General features: G+C 30.0%; 1 pseudogene across 1 annotated transcript in view; it reads right to left on the bottom strand.

Moving 5' to 3' along the window:
• Nucleotides 1-15,447: 15,447 nt before the first annotated feature.
• LOC107016293 overlaps nucleotides 15,448-17,453 on the bottom strand; it is a 21,609-nt pseudogene continuing 19,603 nt past the window's right edge. The window contains exons 21-22 of the transcript XR_003577735.1: nucleotides 16,311-16,578; nucleotides 15,448-15,885 (exon numbers count right to left, since the gene is read on the bottom strand). The product of XR_003577735.1 is annotated as a sodium/hydrogen exchanger 8-like (transcript). The remainder of the gene's footprint in view (nucleotides 15,886-16,310; nucleotides 16,579-17,453) is intronic.

Here is a 17,453-nt window from a genome sequence, read left to right as displayed (position 1 = left end):
TCAGACGAATCTCACATCAAATAAGAAAAAAAATAAGTTTTACAAGACATACCATTAGTTCACATGATACCTACATTTTAGGGCTTAGTTATGACATAGTCTATGTTAAAAGGATTCTGCTTGAAGAGGAAGAAGAAGAAGAAAAGAAACGTGAGAGTAAAAGAGAGAATCTCAATGTGTGTTTGGTGAAAAGAAAAATTGTTATTCATTCACACTGCACAATACATGTGATCTCTTCTATTTATATACATTTAATTATAAAAGAATCTAACTAACTAATCTTGTTAATTAACAAACTAACTAATTCTAAAGTTAGTTATAACTACATTGTACACTTTCATATTCTCAACACTCCCCCTCAAGTTGAGGTTTGAAAACATCTATCAACCTCAACTTGTTTAATATGTAGTGATGCTGTTGTCCTCCAAGAGATTTAGTCAGAATATCAGCTTCTTGATCAGTACCAGATATATGCATTGCCTTGATTAACCCCTTTTGTATTTTTTCTCTTACAAAATGACAATCTATCTCGATATGTTTGGTCCTTTCATGAAAGATAGGATTACCAGCAATCTGTACAGCAGCCTTATTATCACAAAACAAGTTTACTGGTAATTTTGCTTCCATATTCATCTCTTTCAACAGTCCTACAAGCCAGATGATTTCTGAAACTGTAGAAGCCATGCTTCTATATTCAGCCTCTGCTGTACTTCTTGACACAGTTTCTTGCTTCTTTGACTTCCAAGATACCAAAGATTTTCCCAACTTTATACAATAACCAGTTACTGACTTCCTTGTTACTGCACAAGATGCCCAATCAGAATCACAAAAAGCATTTATTGTATCACTCTTGTCACTACTCAACAAAATTCCCAAACCAGGATTTCCTTTGAGGTATCTTACTACATGGAGTGCTCCTTCCAAATGGGATTGTTTTGGATCATGCATATACTGACTTAAGGTTTGAACTGCATAAGAAATATCTGGCCTAGTCATTGCCATATATAGTAACTTTCCCACTAATCTCTGATAAGCACACTTATCTACCAGTTGTGGATCATCATTCTCTTGTTTCAAGTGTTTATCATATTCTGTCGTAGTGTACTTCATATGTTGTTCCAAAGGTGTCATTGCAGGCTTGGCCCCTGCTAATCCCCATTCTGAAATTAATTCCAAAGTGTACTTTCTTTGTGTCATGAGTATTCCCTTGTCTGACCTCAGAAACTCTATGCCCAAAAAATATTTCAACTCTCCCAAATCTTTTATCTTGAAGTTTTGCTGTAAGATGCTTTGAGACTCCTTGATGAGCACCATGTTGTTACCAGTAATCAATAAATCATCTACATATATGAGTATAATGACAATTTGTTGATCAACCTTCTTAGTGAATAAGGAATAATCATGTTTACTCTGCTGAAAACCAGACTTGATCAATGCATTTGTTAACTTGATATTCCATTGCCTAGAAGCTTGTTTAAGACCATATAATGATTTTCTTAACCTGCATACCTTTGATGTCTCCCGCTTACTGCCAAAACCTTGAGGCAGTACCATGTACACCTCTTCATGAAGGTCACCCTGAAGGAATGCATTAAACACATCCATTTGAAAAACAGGCCAATTATTCATAGCAGCTAGAGAAAGAGTACACCTAACAGTGACCATCTTGGCAACAGGGGAGAAAGTGTCATGAAAATCAATCCCCTCTTGTTGAGTATAACCCTTTGCCACTAAACGAGCTTTGAACCTTTCAATAGAACCATCAGCATTATACTTGACCTTATATACCCATTTACATCCAATGGGAAGCTTTCCAGCTGGTAAATCAACCACCTCCCAAGTTTTGTTTTCAACTAAGGCATCAATTTCAGTTTGCATAGCTGTGATCCATTTATCATCTAGTATTGCTTCAGAATAAGTTTGAGGTTCAACAACAGAAGAAAATTTGGATAAGAAGGCCTGATATTTAGGACTAAGATGAGAGTAATGAATAACACTATTAATAGAATGATAAGAAGGAGAAGGTCTAGAATGAGTTGGAGGGTGTACATAATCAGATAACCAAATTGGAGGTCTGGTGGCTCTAGACAATCTTTTGGGAGATGTTGTTGTTGATGTAGGAGATATTGTAGGAGACTGTGTAACTGAAGGTATGGAAACAGGAGAAGGAGAAGCAGGATTAGTAGAAGGATTCTCAGGGAAAAAATTTGAAGAATCAGAATCAAAAAAATAAGGAGGGATCTGATTTGTAGATTGAATAATAGGTGAAATGATAGATGATTGCTGGAAAGGAAAAATGTGGTCTCTAAAATGAACATCTCTGCTAACAAAAAATTGATGTGATTGAAGATTGTATAATCTGTATCCCTTTTGTGTGGAGGAGTATCCCATAAAGACAGCAGGGATTGCTCTAGGAGAGAATTTGTTGGATGGATTTGGGTCTGTAGCATAGCAAAGACAACCTAATGTCCTCATATGTGCTAAACTAGGAGCTGTTTTATGTAGGTTTTCATAGGGTGAAAGACCATGCAATACTCTAGAAGGAAGTCGATTGATAATATAAGTAGCTGTAAGTATACAATCACCCCAAAATTTAAGGGGGATGTGACCTTGAAATCTTAATGCTCTAGCAACCTCAAGAAGATGTCTATGTTTTCGTTCAGCTACCCCATTTTGTTGTGGAGTATATACACAGGTTCTTTGGTGAACAATACCAAGAGAGTTGAACAAAGCAGTGCATTGAGTGTTCAAGAATTCTAAACCATTATCAGATCGAATGGTCTTAATGGTTGTATCAAATTGATTCTTAACAAGGAGAATAAAGTTTTTCAAATGAAGTAAGCAATCACTTTTGAATTTCAACAAAAACACCCAAGTCATTCGACTGAAATCATCTACAAGAGTAAGAAAGTATTTATTGCCATTATAAGTCTCTTGTTTAAAAGGACCCCATACATCCATATGCACCAATTGAAAAACATGAGTAGAGACAGCAATATGAGTAGGAAAAGGTTTTCTAGTTTGCCTAGCTAAAGGACAAATATGACAATTACAGATTTGAGAAATATCCAATGTAGGTTGAATAGCATTTATCTGATTGAGGATAGGAATGGGTGCATGCCCAAGTCTTTGATGCCAAATGGAGCTTTTGACATTTGCAGACTGTGTTGAAAAACAAGTATGTGAAATGGCAGATGTTGGTGATTTTGTGGATAGAATGTATAGACCATCCTTGACCTTACCAATCCCCTTCACCTTGCCAGTGTAAAGATCCTGGAAAAGGAAAAAATCAGGATAGAATGTTGCAAAACATTGCAAGTCTTTAGTGAGTTTGGACACTGAAAGTAAGTTGTATTTAAACATTGGTATGTGAAGGACATCTTGAAGAGTTTGATCTTTGTCTAGAGTACATGTGCCTTTATGAGATATTTGAGCTATGTTTCCATTTGGAAGAAGTACTTGGTTATGTGCAGAAAGAGGAAGAGCTTGACTAGATGACATTAAATCCAGATTAGAAACCATATGGTTTGATGCCCCTGTATCAACAATCCAGAAGTTAGTCTTAATACCAGCTAAAAAACAGTTAATTGTACCTGACATATTTGCTACATTCTCAGGAGTTTCCTGCTTGTCAATAAGGTTGATCAATTTCTGAAATTGTTCAGCTGTGAATCCTTGATCCTTATGAGTCATAACTCTCCCAGTTTGTGACTGCTCAAAGTCAGAAGAAACCATGTTTGCCTTATGTGTTCCATAACCCTCAGATCTATAGCCATTCTTCCCTTGACTATATCCTGAATCATTAAAATTTCCTCCTCTATAACCATTCTGATCTCTTTCTCTATTCCTGGTGAATTTGAAATCTGGAGGATATCCAATCAATTTGTAACATTTCTCTCTTATATGGCCCTTCAAATGACAGAAATCACACTGAAGATGAGCATTTCTCCTTGGTCTCATGTTAATGTTGTTTCTTTGGCCTTCATTCATATTGGTTGATCCTGATGAGTCACCAATTTCATATCGAGAAGCCATAATTCCTTTCCCTTTCTTATTTGAATCATGTCTCATTACAGCAGTTGCTGCAATAGCTGAAGATTCACCATCTTCATAATGTGTGTTAGTAACTCTTGCAGCCATATTAAGATGATCTCTTTGACTTTCTTCATGGATAATCAATGAATAAGCTTGGTTTACTGATGGCATAGATGGCATCATTAAAATTTGGCTTCTTGACTGACTGTAATTCTCATTTAAACCTCCTAAAAATTGCATTAGCTTTTGTTGTTCCAGATTTTGAATATACTCACGAGATTTATCACATGAACAAGAAGGAGGAACTAAGGACTCATATTCCTCCCAAAGTTCACTCAATATCGAAAAATACACTGAAATTGTAGAAGTACCTTGAACCAATGTTGCTATACCTCTGGAAATATGATAGATTTTAGTAGCATTTACCTTATCAAATCGATCCTTAAGATCTACCCAGACTTTGTGTACATTTGATGAATACACAATGCCATTAACTAGATCCTTTGAAACTGAACTCATTATCCATGAGAGTACAACTGCATTTGCCCTCTCCCATTGATGAGCCATCTGTCCTGCATACATATCCTTCCTGCAGGTACCATCCACGAAGCCAATTTTGTTTTTTCCCAACAAGGCAATTCGCATCGATTTACTCCAAAGAGTATAATTCTCCATACCAGTAAGAACACAATGAGCTAGATTTACTCCCGGAATATCTGAATTCTGCAAAAACAAAGGATCAAAAGAATCAAAAGTTGATCTCGGAATTTGAACATTTTCCGATCTAGTTGCATCAATTGATGATTCACTTCTAGTCTCCATTAACGATGAACTCACAAACTTGAGGGATTACAGATGAGAAGAAGAAGAAGAATCTAAGAAACTATAACTGCCATTAATGGCTCTGATACCATGTTAAAAGGATTCTGCTTGAAGAGGAAGAAGAAGAAGAAAAGAAACGTGAGAGTAAAAGAGAGAATCTCAATGTGTGTTTGGTGAAAAGAAAAATTGTTATTCATTCACACTGCACAATACATGTGATCTCTTCTATTTATATACATATAATTATAAAAGAATCTAACTAACTAATCTTGTTAATTAACAAACTAACTAATTCTAAAGTTAGTTATAACTACATTGTACACTTTCATATTCTCAACAGTCTAAGGAACAAATTTGTGAAATCTATTGAATCAAAATGAACAATGTGTTATTGACTTGAACAATAACAAATCTGTTAGATTGTGCTCTAGATTCACCACTATTAACTAGTGTAAAATTGAGTAAATTCCCTAAATAGTCACTCAAGTTAAGAAAATTATTTTGAAATATCATTTATGTTTCATTTAAGATCAAAATATCACTCAACTATCACTATTTTCTCCTAAATATACTTGACATTTCAAAATCACCCCTCTCTCCTAGTTGACATGACATGTCATTAAATTTCTTTTTTAATAATAGACTAATTTAATTCATTGAACCCATTTAACTAAAATAATTATCATATTAATTTTTAATTTTTTTATTAGTTTATTAAGAATAAAGTTTCATACTTATAATCTTTTATCATAATTAAACTTCTTATTTTTTTATGTTATGAAGAATATATTTTAAAAACGTACTATAATTTTATCAATTTTGAACACTTATAAACACTTACATTTAAAAAATATTGATACACAAATCACTCATGAACGCTAATTTACAATTAATCATAAGTTGTATGATAAATCAATAATATTAAAGGTCGATTAATTATTAAAACATAATTATTTGGGTGCGTTTGGAATTCATATATACTTACAATATCGTTTTTATAAAGAAAATAGTAACTGAATAATATTATATTGTTTATTCATTATAAATACTAAATACCTCAAAAGTCTCCTTAAATTTAGTTAATATTCCCAGTCATTAAATCATTATTTTGAAAAATAATAGACCTATTCAATTCATTAAATTTATGTCTCTACAAAATAAATATATAAATTACATGAGAATTTTTGAGGATTATAAGAAAAAATATTTAAAGTTTAGTAACTTTATATGTTGTCACTAAAAAAATTCAATGAAAAAATCTATGTGTGCACTTATTACCTGATATATTTTAACTAATTTGTTTTATAAAAGTATTTAGATAAATTTGTAAGGTTGACAAAACAAATGGTAACAAAGAGAAAATTATTATTTATCTTTTTTTTTTAATTTTATTTTTTATTCTTTTGTTTTATTTTATATTATATTATATTATATTATATTATATTATATTATAACTTTTCATACAATTAAACATCAATAAATAAACTAATAATTAATTGAATTTTCTGATAAAATTCAATAATATACATATTATATGATATTAATATACTGATAAATATAGATAAAAATTTTATTTTCTATAAATATTATTCACTTACTATTTTCTTTTTAAGAACGATATTGTAAGTATATATGAATTTCAAAGCACCAAAATAATTATGTTTTAAATAATTAATCGACCTTTAGTATTATTGATTCATTATACAATTTATGATTAATTAAAGTAAATTAACGTTCATGAGTGATTTATAAATCAATACTTTTTTGAATATATGTGTTTATAAAGTATTCAAAATTTATGAAATTATAGTACGTTTTAAAAACGTATTCTGCATAACATAAAAAAATAAAAATTTAATTATGCTAAAAGATTTTAAGTATGAAAATTTATTCTTAATAAATCAATAAAAAAATAATTAAAAATAATATGATTATTATTTTAATTAAATGAGTTTAATGAATTAAATTAGTTTATTATTAAAAAAAAATTAATATTTTGATCAAACATAAATAATATTTCAAGACAATTTCCTCAAACTTAGATGACTATTTAGGAAATTATCTCAGTAAAATTGTGTTTAACATAAGAACATATACCCACAATTGTCTCCGGAAATGAAGGAACAAAAAACACTTTTGTTTCCGTTGAATGATGTTTTATTTAACATTGAAGATACAGCTGGATGACATTTTTTAACCTTGAAAAGCAAATTAAGTTAAAGGAATAATCAGCAAAAAGTTGACCCATAAAAGTTCATCTTTACCCAGCTAAATTCACATCCAAAATTTTATTAAAGATATTCAAGAATATTCATAAATATTCATACATATGTATATATATAAAAGATATTTAAATTATATAATACAGATTACAATAGCTACGAAAATGTTCAACTACTCTCCTTTACTATCGTTAGTTTCGAGGCTAGGTCATGTTCCAGCGTACTTCCTCCTTTAGCTTTATCTAAATAGAATTATTTATCAAATTAAGTCATTATATAAAATAATTTATCAAAATAATATATTTTTTTCAAATTTTACAAAATTAGTATAAACGCATTTCACAGTAACGTTTTAGGGTATATTTCAAGTTTTAAAAACTAACGGTGTTAGGTTGATATATGTTACTGTGAGTAACATTTTACTCCTAAAACGTTTTTTTGAGTAACGTTTTAAGAGTAAGACGTTACTCACAATAACGTTTTAGGAGCAAAACGTTACTCACAGTAACGTATATCAATCTGACGACGTCAGCTTTTAAAAAATAAAATATACCCTAAAACGTTACTATGAAATACTTTTATACTAGTTTTATAAAATTTTTAAAAAACATATTATTTTGGTGAATTACTTTATATAATGGCTTAGTTTGGTTAATACTTCATCTAAATAAGACGGGTTCTATGAGTTTAACTAAATAAATAAAAAAAACTTAAAAATATTTCTAAATTATTTGAAATGACTCATATATATTCTAAAAATTTATTTCAGCTCAAAACTATTTTTCCCGTCATACTATTGGATCAAAATTATAAATGCCACGCGAATGTCATATGGATATCATATTGCATGCCAATAGGATTCCACTGTCACGTAGACTAAATTCCTAAATCCTAATTATTTCCCCCCTCATTTCATTATTTCAGAAATGATATATTCACCCGTTCTCCCTCATTTCGTGGCTAGAGTTTTATACTTTTCTTCGTGACTGAGTTTCAAAGTGGATATTCATGTTTGTAGGCTAGTAAATATTTTTTTTATTTTATTATGTTTACGATTTCAAAGCATGATAGCTAGAATTTCACAACTTCCCCTAATTTCGCAGCTAAGGCTTCAAAGCTTTCTTCGGGTTGAGTTTCAAAGTGGATATTCATGGTTATAGGTTAATAAATATTCTTTCTTATTTTATTACGTTTACGATTTCAAAGTATAATAGTTAGAATTTCACAACTTTCCCGTCATTTCGCAGCCAAGGTTTCATAACTTTCTTCGGAGTTGAGTTTCAAAGTGGATTTTCGTGGTTATAAACACAATAAAATAAGAAAAAAGTTTAATAACCTATAACCACGAATATCTACTTTGAAACCCAGCGACGAAGAAAAAACTGTGAAACCTAAGCCGCGAAATGAGGGAGAAGGGGTGAAATCGTTTCTGGAAAATAATGAAATGAGGGGAAAATGAGTAATTAAGATTTAGGGATTTAGTTAATGTGGCACATATGAAATTTAACAACTTCCGCCAAATAAGAAGGTCACTTTTGACCCAATAGTTTGACGGGAAGGGTTTTGAGCCGCAATATAGTTTAAAGGTAAATATAATCTATTTCGAATAGTTTAAAGGTACTTTTTAATCTTTTCCTTTTAGTCTATGTAGCAGTGAAAATCTATTGGAATATCATGTGGCAACTACATGACATTTAACAATTTTCGTTAATAAGAAGGACATTTTTTATCCAATAGTTTGACGAAATCGATAATTTTGAGTCAAAATATATTTTAAGGGTATTTTGAGCCATTTCAAATAGTTTAAGAATATTTTTGACCTTTTTTCACTAAATAAATTATCTGTTGATCCGTGATCAAATAGTTGCACATTTGCACTATCAATAGTATCTTTTTATAATAATATAAATCCTTAAATTGGGATAAAGTTATGTATAGTTCAGGGCTCCAAATATATTTTAGTCTACTTGTAGCTAGCTAGTAGCTACACACTTAACCAATTAATATGACAGTTCACACACTTCTACACAAGAAAAGTCAAGTCTCTTTTAAGACAATTAATTGACGTATTCAGAAATTGAATTTCATGAAAAAAAATTATAATAATCTCAATAATTCTACTATACATAATAAATCGATACACAACTAAATATTTTAGATGCTTAGTAAATTTTTAATATATACATATAAGATGTATGAAAAAATTATTGAGTTAATGTAAACTATAACGAACGTTGTAAATCTGGCCCAGACTACCATTTTGCAAAAAAAATTCGGACAAACATTATCATGTTAATGTTATAGTAATGGGCATAAAGTAATTTTGTGGTCCTAATTTGATTTTCTGAAGATTTATAAAGAAAAGTAGGATGAAAAAAGAAGAAGATATTGTATAAGAAGGTTAATAGCTACTCGCAATAAATAAAGTTAACCGACTTTTCTCAATAACTGAATATTCATGGGTTTATTCCACTATTTTAAGAAGGCCTTGATTATTTCTATGTGGATATCCTATTATACATCTTTTTAAATCTAATAAAGAAGGTTAGGGAAAATTAGTAAATTAGTCAAAATTTTTAACTTAATTAGTAAAATATTTATATTTTAAAATAATTATTTAAAATTAAATGTCAATATTTTAAAAAATAATTTGTATCCAAATACTATTATTTGTCTTTTCTTTTACTTCTCATAATAGTCCAATATTAAATACATTCATTACTCATTTAGACTTCTTCGTAGACTTTAATAGCATTAAAGTATATCCATCTTTCAAGTTTTCAATTTTTTTTTCTTTTTTATCAAAATTTCACCATTATTCTCTCTCTTATTGTTGAAGAAGAACTAATTATTCAAATTCATATCAATTAGTTCAGATCTATCAATTAATTCGAGAAATCTTTCAATAGATAATGGTATTTTTGAAATCATTATTTATTTTGCAAGATTTTATGAAATTTTGTTTTCAAAATAAAAAATTAAATTACAGATTTTCCGTCATTTTTTCGATTTTTATATGAGTTTGTTAACATACTCATCAAATATTTATGCATTTCGGATTTTTAATATTTGAAACACTATTTTTTTATTTTTTATGATTTTGTTTTCATATTCGAAATTTAGTAAATTGTAATTTGTAGTAGTCTACATTAATATTCATACATAATATATTGTTTGATTTTTTTTTTTGTATATTCATGTTTAATAATTTCGAATTTTGCTTATAGCACAAGTAAACACATATTCATATTTGAATTTGGTGAAAAGAATTGGAAAAAAAAGGAATGTAGCAGACGAAGAAGAAAGAGAGAATCAAAGAAGAAGGTTGCAAAATTGTATTCATACCAGAATAGTATTCATATTAATTTTTGTTTGTCAATTATTTTTCTTTTACTCATCATTTGTATATTCATTAAGAACATTCTATTTCATTTTTATTTGAAGTCATTTAAATACGTATCTCATATGAATTTTTATTTTTTGAGCATAGATGTATCCTATTTTATAACGGTCAACTTGTACATTTTTAGAATATTGTATCCTGATTATATCATTTTCAATATGTATGTTATCTCATATGAATTCGTATTTCTTAAGCATATATGTATCATATTTTTAACAGTTAATTTGTATTTTTTTAGAATATTGTATCCTAATTATATTATTTTCACTGTGTATGCTATGTGTTTTCTAGAATCTTGTATTCTTATTTCTTTCATAGTCAATTTGTATTTATTTTTTAAAAATATTATAACCTTCCTCAACAAATTTATTATTTCCACCAAGTATGTTATTTTTCTCAAAATCTTGTATCCTTTCATAAATCATATTCATATATATCGAGAAACAATCAATAATATCTTTGTAATACAAAAAAAAAGAAATATATTTGGCAATAATTTAATACAATTTTGATAACCCAAATACAATTTGTAGTTTAAAAGTAAAAAAAATTAATTTTAATTTAAATGGTTAAGTGAGCACATAAAATGTAAAAATTATTGGTATACAATTATAATGAAAACATAATAAAAAGGAAAGTTGATCTAATCGAATGAAAAAAGATTTTTTTAAAAATTGTAACTGATGAGAATTCTAATTGATATGTTCCTTTTATTAAAAAATATAATCTCCCTTAATTTTCTCTTTTCAAAATAATTTTAATCTTGAAAATTAAACAAAAAAAAAACATAAATCAAATACATAACAAACTAAAATATTGATATTTAGATAAATATAGAAAGTGTGGCTAAGAAAACCTATTAAATGTCAAAATATTAACATTTTGAAAATTTTCCCTAAAATTTGTTATGTAACTCATGTTCACAGGGTCGGTTCTATGTTATTGAAAATAAGGCCTTTGTCTTAGGTTCCAAAATTTCGGGGGTCCCAAATTTTCGTCAAAAATAAATTGTGTTAAATTTTTTATAGAGAAATTGATTATTTATGTTAAAAAATATAATTTTCTAAATATATTATCTGATCCTCTTTAACCTCTTTTGTATTTTGTAAAAAAATAAGAATTAATAGTAAAAAGTGTTTAAAAAAAAAGTGAATTACAATTTTTTAAAAATCTTTTTAAATTTTAATTTCAAGCTTTACTACAAGCATATTAAAATGAGGTATACCAAGTCATCAACTTCTTGAGTCAATCTGATTATAACTGTTATCTTTATTTAATATTTGTCAACTTATTTCTTATGACATTATGTTAACAATACATAATAATTGTTTTACTGAAATGACTTTTTTCAATATTGAGTTGATAATATCTTACCTAAAACTAAAAAACTGAAAAAACAATATTGTAAGAAAAATAATTTTTGAATAAATACGTATATAAAAGTTTATTTATATTTTATATCGCAAATTAAAATTTCGCTTTAGACCCCCAATTATATTGAGCCGACCCTAATTATATTCATCAACTACTCTGGGTAAATAGTTTTATAATTGTGCTTTGACTTACTAAGAAGTGGAGACCATGTTTAAGTAACACATAATGCAGTCAATAAATTAATGAGAACATATAGAACAAATGAATAAGGCATATGACTTGCATATAAACTTTCACATCTTAGTTATGATTAAGTGATATATATTCACTTTAATTTGTGTGTTGACATGCTAAATGAGCGAAACCAGGGAATGGCGGGCCGATGACCGACAACTAGGCTAGCAAGTTTTTGGAAAAAGAGTGCATATTACAAAAATAATAATTCCACATTGGAGTGAAAATATAAAATGAAGAGCGGTGCAGAATTTTTTAGATGCATAGATTAATTATAAGGGATGCATTCTCTACTTATTTATATTATAAAAAAATAAGTTCTCTCATTGATTCATTGCCCCAAACCTTAATAGGATTCTTCCTTCAATTAATAAACATAATCTTACAATATAATTGTTCTTGGGAAATGCATCCAAATGGTGTTTCAATTTTGACAATATTTTTTTTCTAACACTATAATATGGGATACTAATGGAAATGGTACAAATCAAGCAAGCTCAAATTGAAGTAACATGAAACAAGACACTTATATGGGGTGCTAGTGGACATGGACCTTTAGAGAATCAATCTGATTTATTAATATTTTAGTGATTTTTCACAAATATATCGAGTTCTGTGTCAAAAATCTGACTGCTATTTACTCTAATCTTAATAATAGTAGTATTTAGTATAAGGAAAAGAAGTAGTCATAAAAAAAGAATTTGAATTGGAGGGAAAATGATAACAAGAAGAATATTAATTGAAATAGCATATGCATGAATATATTGTTTTGACTAGTCTGTATCCATTGTTTTGTTATTGGTGCAACTTATTTTTTTTGTGAGTGCCCTACCAACTAAAGTTCTTTCCAAATTAGAAAAGGCCCACAAGAACATATTGTGCTTTCTGCTAAGGTATTACCTATGATACTCTTTCTCGAGGACTATCAGAAATGACCCATTTACCTCACAAAATAAGGATAACATCTGCTTACACCGTACTCTCTTCAAATCTCACTTATGAAATCACACTAGTACATTATTGTTCTATTATCTATGATACTCATATGGTGAGGGTAAGAATAGGTTGCCTATGGTCACTCTCAAATGGACTTTCTCCACGAATTCAGATTATAAATCAGACACCGGATACAATTCAAGAAAATAAGGTGGGATAGGAATACAACTTATACAAACCTTGTAGCATAGTCTTGCTGAAACTGCATACAATTTATCAACCACTCACAAGACCACCAAGATCATCGACTTAGCTTCCAAGTAATCCACTGGCCCTTTACCAACCTATACAAGGAGAGCGGAAGATAACTTTTTTTCTCTTGAGAAATAACAAGTATAATACTTCAAGTAAAATAATCGACCATCACAGCACGATGGATTTCCTTTAAAATAAACAAGTCCTGATAGTTCTATGGAGAATACAATTAAGTAATCAAAGTATAGATGAGAGGAGATAGAATCTCACTATCACCCATATCAAAAAATATTTCTACGTGTTTGGTCCATGAAAAAAAATTCAGGTGTGCACATAAGGGGTGTTGAGAATAACTAATAGAAGTGTGCTCTCTAACCACTTAGGACCCGTTTGGTAGGAGGTATTAATCAAAAGAATACATGGATTAAAATTTAGTCCAACAAAAACATTGTTTGGTTACTATATTTAACCTAATCCATTGATTAGTTATACCTCATACAAGGTCTTATTTTATCCCTAGGAAAGGGAGGGATAGGTAATCCAAGGTTTGTTAAACTTGGATAAGATCCCTAAATGACTAAACTAACCCTTTATTCTTTTTTTTTTTAATTTTTTTGTAATTTAATTTTTTTTTATTTATATTAGAGTGGTTATAAATGTTCTTTTTTAATTCTTCAAATTTGTTTGGTATAATTTAATGATTTTATTAATATTTTTTTCTCCATTTCTTCTTGATTTTTTTATATTCAAGATAATTTGTCAATTACCCACTTGAACTATTGTTTTAAAAATAAAAATAAAAATAAAAATAAAAATATGCTTTAGGTATTAATAATTTAAGTAGTCTTAAATCTATGTTAAGTTTAAGATATAGAGCCTGTTTGGCTCAGCTTAAAAGCTGGTCAAACTGACTTAAAAGCTGGTTTTTGACTTATTTAGTTGTTTGGCAATATTCAAAATAACTTATTTTAAGCCAAAAGTTAAAAGCTGGGGTAGGGGTGCTTTTTTTTTTTTTTAGCTTATAAGCTGTTTTAAGTTGACCACATTTTTATCTTTTTGCCCTTAATATTTTTATACAATCTCCAAATTACGCACATAACCCTAACGTCTCTTTCTTCCATTTTTCCCTTTTCACGTTTGGTATAACAACTTCAGCACTTTTATCCAAACGCATAACTGCTTATTTTAATAATAAGTTTCAGCACTTTCCAAAGTACTTTTTTAAAGCTGCTTTTATTAAGCCCATCCAAACGGGCCCATATACTTAACCCACAAAAAAATTAGAAATATATTGTGCCATCATTGATCTTCTTAGTGGTACATCATACCTTAAAATTAATAACAATTTTATATATATGTATTTGATTTAACTAATTAAATGGAATAAATAATTCTTTAAAAAAATTATCCGATCCGGTAGGTATCTACCTGGACTTAGTTACATAAAATAAACACTCATAATAACACAAGGGTATAAAGGGAAAGAATTTTTTTGTAGAATTATAAATTAAACACAAAATTAAGTGGAAAGTAGTGAACCAAACACTTGACAAAAAATAATCCCTACACTATTAATCCCTTCATTACTAATCCTTGCATTACTAATCTATGCATTACTAATCCCTGCACTATCAATGTTTGTACCAAACAACCCCTTAAGGTTTTAGATGAGATAGTCACACATTTAAATAAGTTCAAACTAAATAACTTTACTTTGTAGGAACTTGTCCTCAAAAATGAATGTTAACCATATATAGATGAATATTTGTAACGTTTAACAATCGTTGTTGAGACGAGTCAACTGACTGAAATGTGCACAAACAGAATCATGTATATATCCGAAAAATCAAAAACATGTTTGTCCAATATGAACGGATGAGATCGTTCAATAGCACAATCCCATGGAATTAAATTCCATAAGCAGTAGACAAGTAGTAAAGATGAATGTTGATCAGATGAGTATCCAATATCTATTATAACAAAAGAAACAATGGAATATGGAATAGCAACCCTGTTAAGCATCCAGACAGAAACATACACATGTTGCTAATTTTCATGGAAAAAGAAAGTGCAGACATGCAAAAACTCCAAGAGAGTGAAGTTTCCACTTGCTCAAAAAGCTTAACATTTGGTCACACACGGAGTAGAACTCTGGAGGAAAAAACGAACATGTAATGCTTTTAAATCATACCTTGATTTGTAAGCAGTACAATGAGTGAGTAAATATTAAAGTTGCAAGTGGCAGACTTTTTACATAAATTATCAAGCAGTGTAAATTGCACTGATATCGGAAATAGAATGGGCAGACAATCTTAGCCCCGACAAAGAAAAAAATGAAGCCAAGTAACTTTACAGCTTTTTCATGATGGAAAAGTGAAGTCATAGAACGACAGCAAGTACGCTCTTGAAAGATGAAAAAGCTACGACCAACTAATCCACGCAATTCAAAGTTAGACATTGTGTTATCTCCTTGGCTTACCAATTTTTACTTCTTTCTAAAGTTTTGAATGGCCAACTCTCATACTGCTGAAATGTCGATTCGAACTATCCTTGCTGGTTTCACAACTTTGTACTTCGAATAAGAACATGATCCAAAACTCTCAGCTACAAAAGCACCAAGCATCTAAGTTAGAAAACCATACTACAGGAATACTTCAAGGAAGACACCCTTGATAGTTACTTCCCTTAGGTTCTAAGTATTGCTTAAAGCAAGAAAGAAGTCAACTTAAAGTGGGAGACAACCAGCAGTCAGGTAAGTTCTAAAACCATTTTCTTTCTTTCTTTTTTCTTTAAGAAACATATATTCTGAGCATCCAGACAATGCAAAAACAACCCTACTCGAGTAGAACCTTATGACAACAAAGTTTATAAACAGCAAGAAGAAGCGTGCAGGCTAATGAGGATTTGACGACGTGACAGAGTCACTACAAAGAAGATGAAGAAAAATTACTTTTCTGCTGAGTGTTACTAGGAATTAAACATTGGTATCAATAGTTCAGATGAGGAGACATTATAATGAGGAAACCTACCCGTTCCATTGGTGCTGCTGTACGGGATGCTTTCACTCAAAATGGAACATGGTAATACTGCTGGGCACTCAATAAGTTGTTCGGTACTTTGATCTCTCAAGCAACCACTTAACAGGAAGTTGATGGAATGATGAGAAGTTTCTATTACTTCTTGACTTGAGAAAGTATTCATGACTGATCTTTCATCAATAATACTTCTTACTTCTTGCATTGAGAGTTTCTTAAACATATCAGGTGCCAAGAGCTTAGACATAACAATGGTGCACTCCTGCACATGAGATTGATCATTAAATTCCGAAAATATTGTACCTTGTTAATGAAGAACTTGTCAAACTAAATAGCGAAACTGCCACGACCCAAAACGGGCCGCGAGTGACACCCACACTCATCCTACTATGTGAGCGAACCAAGCAATCTAAACCCCAACATTTTAATCATAATAACCAGAATATAATGCGGAAGACTTAAACTCTTTAATGGAATCAATTAAATAACTTCTAAAATTTATCAATTACTATCCCCAAAATCTGGAAGTCATCACCACAAGAACATCTATCCTCAAATTACTAAAGCTAAGAGTATCTAAGAAACTAAAAATAAATGACAGCTAGTCTATGCAAGAACATCAAGGCATCAAGACGTGAAGAAGAAGATCCAGTCCAAGCTAGAAGCAATAGCTCACCCTGAAATCTGGCGTGATGAAGACTGGCTAGAGTTGAGGACGAGTTGACGACGATGGCACGTTTGCTGCACTCCACAAATAATCAAAGAAAAACAAATACAAGTAGGGGTCAGTACGAAGCACAAGTACTGAGTAGGTATCATCGGCCAACTCAAAATAGAAAGCAATATATGTCAGATAATAACATAAAATCAACTAATATTCTCAACAGGTGATAACAACAAATACCATAACCATTGGCCACAACACCCAGCACATCAATGAGGACTCAAGCCTCTCCATCATACTCATTTGGGAATTAGTTCTTTAAAATTTGGTATATTAACATAATTCAAGATTCATTCTCTTTATTTCCTCTTGTGTCGGTACGTGACACTCCGCTCCACTACTACTATCCTGGTGTCGGAACGTGACACTCCGATCCCCTACTATCCTGGTGTCGGAACGTGACACTCCGATCC

Source organism: Solanum pennellii, chromosome 4 (assembly GCF_001406875.1).
Source record: "Solanum pennellii chromosome 4, SPENNV200".
NCBI lineage: Eukaryota > Viridiplantae > Streptophyta > Magnoliopsida > Solanales > Solanaceae > Solanum > Solanum pennellii.
This window is presented reverse-complemented; position numbering and strand designations above follow the sequence as displayed.